This window comes from Triticum aestivum, chromosome 2A (assembly GCF_018294505.1).
Source record: "Triticum aestivum cultivar Chinese Spring chromosome 2A, IWGSC CS RefSeq v2.1, whole genome shotgun sequence".
Classification (NCBI taxonomy): domain Eukaryota; kingdom Viridiplantae; phylum Streptophyta; class Magnoliopsida; order Poales; family Poaceae; genus Triticum; species Triticum aestivum.
In genome coordinates this window covers 321,186,120-321,192,561 of record NC_057797.1, presented here as the reverse complement: position 1 = coordinate 321,192,561, position 6,442 = coordinate 321,186,120, and the positions used below count along the sequence as shown (strand labels likewise).

General features: G+C 40.0%; 1 long non-coding RNA gene across 1 annotated transcript; it reads left to right on the top strand.

Moving 5' to 3' along the window:
* The first annotated feature begins 2,412 nt into the window (after positions 1-2,412).
* LOC123188609 (uncharacterized) lies at positions 2,413-5,985 on the top strand. Its single transcript, XR_006494965.1, has 3 exons — positions 2,413-2,807; positions 3,528-3,649; positions 5,672-5,985. It is a non-coding gene; the product is annotated as an uncharacterized lncRNA (long non-coding RNA).
* Positions 5,986-6,442: the final 457 nt, after the last annotated feature.

Below are 6,442 nucleotides of genomic sequence, written 5' to 3'. Positions count from 1 at the left end.
AAATATGTCCTAGTATTTTATAAAATTGATTTGGTCCCAATTTGCAACAAATATATGGTAGGTCCTTCATAAAAAAACTCATTTTAGGCACTCGAAAAATGAAAAATTGATTTTTCGTCCAAAGAAAATGAAAACTCCCTTAGGCAAAATTGTTTTCCATTCCAATATGCACCCTTGTGCACAATATGAGATCATTTGAACAAACTATGCCATGAATGTGGCCATAAGATTGATCATTTTACTTGAAAGCCATGAATCTTCACACATGATAACTCATCTCTGAGAACACTTTTTCAAAACAATTGCCATATTACAGGTTTATTATTTTTCCTGGTAACTTGGTCACATATAATGACACAATGCGAAGGTTTTCCAATTTTTTTTATTTTTATTGAATTTTTATGCCCGTTTCAAAATGCGGTCAAAACGGCGAGCATGACCGTTCCTAGCTAGTGGTTGAATCTTGGAAAAAATTTGGTGTTTCTCTGATTAAATAGATACTTATGTACCTAGAAATGATTTTTGGAAAAATAAAGAGCAAACTATAAGGCAGCTATAGTTCAAATTTGACCCGCTTCCTACTGAATTGGTGGAAATTTGTCTTTTTCACGAGAGGTGGGTCAAAACTTTTGAAACCCAACCATTTTGTCAATTGTGCATTAAATATGTCCTAGTATTTTATAAAATTTATTTGATCCAAATTTGCAACAAATATATGGTTGGTCCTTCACAAAAAAAACTCATTTTAGGCACTCAAAAAATGAAAAATTGATTTTTCGTCCAAAGAAAATGAAAAATCCCTTAGGCAAAATTGTTTGCCATTCCAATATGCACCCTTGTGCGCAATATGAGATCATTTGAACAAACTATGCCATGAATGTGGCCATAAGATTGATCATTTGACTTGAAAGCCATGAATCTTCACACATGATAGCACATTTCTGAGAACATCTTTTTAAAAAGAATTGCTGTATTACAAGTTTATTATTTTTCCTGGTAACTTGGTCACATATAATGACACAATGCGAAGGTTTTCCAATTTTTTGATTTTTTTGAATTGTTTATGCCCGTTTCAAAATGCGGTCAAAACGCCAGGAATGACCGTCCCTAGCTAGTGGTTGAATTTTGGATTTTTTGGTGTTTCTCTGATTAAATAGATGCTTTTGTACTTAGAAATGATTTTTGGAAAAAATAAATAGCAAACTATGAGGCAGCCGCAGTTCGAATTTGACCCGCTTCCAACTGAAACGACGGAAATTTGTCTTTTTCACCAGAGGTGGATCAAAACTTTTTACACCCAACCATTTGGTCAATTGTGCATTAAATATGGCCTAGTATTTTATAAAAATGATTTGGTCCAATGTTGCAATAATTATTTGGTAGGTTCTTCACAAAAAAAACCTCATTTGGGGCACCCAAAAAATGGAAAATGATTTTTTCATCCAAAGAAAATGAAAATTTCCTTAGGGAACATTGTTTGCCATTCCAATGTGCACCCTTGTGCACAATATGAGATCATTTGAAGAAACCATCCCATGAATGTGGCCATAAGATTGATCATTTGGTTTGAGAGCCATTGATCTCCAAAAATGATAGCTCGTTTCTGGGACCACTTTTTTAAAAGAATTGCCGTATTACAAGATTATTATTTTTCCTGGTAACTTGGTCACATATAATGACACAATGCGAAGGTTTTCCAATTTTTTGAATTTTTTATGCCCGTTTCAAAATGCGGTCGTAACGGCAGGCTTGACCGTTCCTAGCTAGTGGTTGAATCTTGGAAACCTCTTGATATTTCTCTGATTAAATAGATATTTATGTACCTAGAAATTATTTTTGTAAAAAATAAAGAGCAAACTATGAGGCAGCTACAGTGCAAATTTGACCTGCTTCCTGCTGAATCGATGATATTTTGTCTTTTTCACGAGAGGTGGATAAAAACTTTTGACTTCTAATCATTTGGTCAATTGTTCATTAAATATGGCCTAATATTTTAGAAAATTGATTAGGTTCAATTTTGCAACAAATATATGATAGGTCCTTCACAAAAAAACTCATTCTAAACACTCGAAAAAAAGTATGACGGGCATTTCTAAGGACACTTCTTTTAAATATATTTATCTTATTACTAGTTTGTTATTTTTTTTTCTTAAAACTAGGTCACATTTTATGACACGATGAAAAGGATTTCCATTTTTTCAATTTGTTCGAATTTCTCAAGTCAAGAAAATAGCTAACATGATTTAACATATTATATTTAAATCTACTGCGACCAATTTAAATGATCATAATATTATATTGCGTTTTGATTGGTCCAAAGATAACGGAGGCAGATAACGCACGCAGCCCTCACCCCTTGCCGCCCCATCAACCGCACCTCAGCCAAAACACTAGCATTGTGTTTGGACATCTTCCATCCACCCCCCGCCTCCTTTCTTTCTTTCTTTCTCTCCCTCCCACGCCCTCCTCTCGCGACCCCGATCCCGATCCAGATCACGATCCCAACCCCGCCGCCAACGATATCCTCCTCCCCCCCAGCGCCGCCGACCCCACCTTCAATTCCTCTCCCAAGGGAAGGGAAGGGAAGGCCAGCCGGGGAGATCGTTCGCGCGCCCATATCCACGCCACCGTCGTCGACCTGATCCGCGTCCGTCCTCGAGGGAGGTCGGCCATGGTGGTCCGCGCTCGTCCCACCTTCCACCCTGTTCCTTCCATTCGCGGTCCACGCCACCGCGGGAGTCAGGGAGCGTCGTGCCCTGCCCGCCGCGCATGACCAACCGTCGCCGCCGGAGAATCTCCAACCTAAGGTATACCGATTTTCAATTCCCCGTTGGGTCGGATTGGCCCCCAGTTCATGCACCTCGGCCTCCCGCACGCAAGGATTTAGGGTTTATTTAGGTGTTGGGATTAGGAGCCTCTTAATCTGTATGCTGCAATTTCACCTCGATCCCGTCACATGCTCGTCTGATTTGGTCGTGGTTTGCTTTCTCGGTTCCATTCAGTTGGTTGCTGATCAATCAAGCTCCTGAGCTTCCATGGATCTCTTTGTTGGGAGTGCTTCTGCACACGCGGGTTGGTTAGGTTAGCTGCCGCACGTCTTGCACATGTGTCACTAGTATTGCTGTTCCCAGCATTTTCCCGAGTATGTTTGGAAGGGGCTAGTCCTAGCTAGTATTTCTCCGACTAGGCTAAGTCGATCTGGTTGGCATGCTCTTACACTCTACTAGCAGCCTGTTCCATTTGACTCATTCAAATTAATAATGCATATATGGCAATTCAGACCTGGCATAAGTTACACTTGACAAGAGTATCTTGCACACTTTCTGTCTTCTGTGTTACATCTGGTCTCAGTCTCAGGCATGCTTTATAGTCTCATATATATTGTATTTGTACATCTTTGTGAAGCTTAATTTGATCCTAAATAAAAGATGCTTGGACATTGGTGGAACTTTATTTAATTTGATCCTAAATAAAAGATGCTTGGACATTTGTACATCTCTAGTTAATTTGGTCTATTATTATCCTAGAAGCTGCAATGACGGAGATCACACGCTCCTTCGACCAGGCGCGGCCAGCCTCCATCTCCGGCCACTTTGGCCTCGCCCCCGACCTTGCTCGTTGCTCCTTCGACCACACGCTCCGCCGCGAGGTGAGCTCCCCTGTCCTCTCCGCCCCAGATCCTTAGTCTGGGTACATGTGCACTTGATCGGTTATTTCTGGGTACATGGCCGGAGAGTCTGACTTAGCTCTCTCATTCTTGACTGCTCTGGTCTGTGGATCTCGATCGTTCCGCTCTTTTTTTAGCTGTCGCAAGCTGAGCTGAATCTTGTTGGGTTGAGCCGAGCAAGGTCACCGTCGGTTGTGACTTGTTGGAGTCTTCTCCTGGTAGCAACAACAGGCTTTGGCTTGAAGGCCCCAACAACCACTGGTCGGTCAGCCGCTCAGCTTTAGAGACCTACTTTAGTTAACCTGTAATGTACTTGCGTAGACGTGTAGGAGCAGCCTTTGTGAACCTGGGCTGTGGCTTGGACGGCAGGAGAATATGATGTTCAGTTATGTATGAAACAAATCAGGTCTTGGTTCAGTTTTGTATGTGTTGATTTGATTAAACCTTGACTGAAACCAAAGCATCACGTTTTGATTAAACGTTTACATGAGTTGTTATTCTATTCAAGTGGGTGAACTAAGCTATTTTTATTTAGTTTGCTCTCTGCTATGCCAAAGCCATCATTGTGAGCCATCACCGCATTACATTTTTCCCAGAATTACAAATTAGCCACAGACTTGATTTGTTATTTGCATCACTAGCCTTTTGGGGCACCAGATTTATACTATGCTTGCTGATTTTATTTGTGCCTACTGATTGATTATACAGTGATCGAGACGCTGCTAATTTTACTAATTGATGTTGTTGCTGTCGTATTCAGACTATTGTGATGGAAACTCATTTGATTTGCTGCGTATCATCAAACAGCTGTTGCTCTCTCTAAGTCCTCACGCTGCTGCTGCTAACCATGTTGTTGCTCCTCTATTTCTGCGCCTCCTGCTGCTTGCCTCTTCTCTGAATCCACTAAACCCACTGCTGCACTTCTTCTCTGAACCTGTTTCTTGCTGCTCGCTGCTACTCCTCTCTCCATCCCCACGATTGCTTCTTCTTCTCCTAACCTCGCTGCTGGTCTTCTCTAAAGTCTGAACCCCCTACTGTTGATGCTGCTCTCGCCCTATCTATTTCACTCTCTTTCTTTCTCTGTAATTCAATAGAACTAGTACTTACTTATGATATGTGCTTACTTATGTTGCTGGATTTCTATTATATGCTATAACTGTGAAAGGGATGGTAAATCTATAGATTTAAGTATTGTATATGCTAGAATATTAGCCATGCAAACATATCTTTTGGTCTACAATTTTCACAAGTATAGGCTAATGACAGAAACCCTATCTAATATTATTTTTCCTGGGTACTATTTACATGAATACAACCATATTAGAGACATCACGCTGCAGTACACGGCATGTACATGGTTATACTAAAACATCCCTGTAGGCAATATTTTGTACTTTTCCCTCATGGGTCAATATCCTTATTTGGCCTTGCAAGCCATGTGTGAGTCATTGTATCATGAGCCTGGGCGAGTCATTATATCCTGAACCGCCTGCGCAATTTCATTTCTTCAGTGGCTCTACGTGTTGTGTTTCCTGAATTCGTTTCCGTTCCATTGCATTTTTCAGACATAATTCACCAGAAATGCATATTTGGCAGACTAGTAATGCAGCATGCTAGCTAGTGATTTTTCAGACATAATACTAGTGATTTTTTAGACATAATACTAGTGATTTTTCAGACATAATACTAGAAATGGGATGTTTTGCCTGTCCTTACTGAAGAAGATAAGAATGGAATTTAATTGGATGGTCCCTTTCATCGTACTTAATTATGTTCTGCTTGAGTTAACTACCTTATTATGTTCTGCTTGAGTTGACGCTATTTATGTCCAAACCTGGGTTTATACTCTTTGCATGTCGTCATCACTCATCGGTTGGGCTGTTTACTTAATGTATTTGTTGTCCGATTGGTCCATCATATTTCCTGATGTACTTCTACATATATATGTTGGTTGTAATCTTCTTGAACGATCCAAGTACTTGATATTCCATTCTGTTCTTGTAGGTGAATGGAGCTTGTGTTGTTGGTAGAACATCATTGATGACTTCTTCCTATGTTGAAGAGCATGTTCCGTGGTATCCAAGAGTAGCTAGCTTTAACTTGGCAGAGCATTTTATTTTTCAATCGCAATATTTGTGATTGTCTGGAATATTGTATGGTTATGTACGTGAAGTTTTAAGTTCCTGGGCATGCAATATTTGTAGTTTAAACTGGTTGTTGTGATGTGAACGAATGTATGGAGTTTCACATGTTCTATTCTGTACATAATATATTGTAATAAACCTATTTTGGTTGTTATTCGAAGATTTTCATATTCTTCTCTTCTTTCTATTTGATATATACTACTTAAAAAGTGATGTGGATCCACTGCCAGGAAAAATCTGACAATTGGGACCCATCTAAAAATTGGACCGCAAAAAACCCTTGAAAATAAAAATGAAATGGACCGCAAAAGGCCATGCCTAGATAATAAAAATGCCAAATTGTTGGGCCAGGCCCGTGTAACTAGAGAAAATTAGTAGAAAAAATATACAGTAAAAAGGCTGAATTATTGGGCTTGGCCCATGTAAAACGTCGAATCGGACCGGGCTGATTCTTGTGCCACATCACCTTACCACGCTGGATGCCTACATGGCCTGGAGAGGTTGCTAGTGACCAAAAATTTGGTCGTGGAACCAACGACCTTTTACAGAAGGTCGTTAATTTCAGTTTACGACTGCCAGCTTTTGACCTTCTATTTTTGGTCAAAAAAAGGTCGCAAATGAAAAACTATGA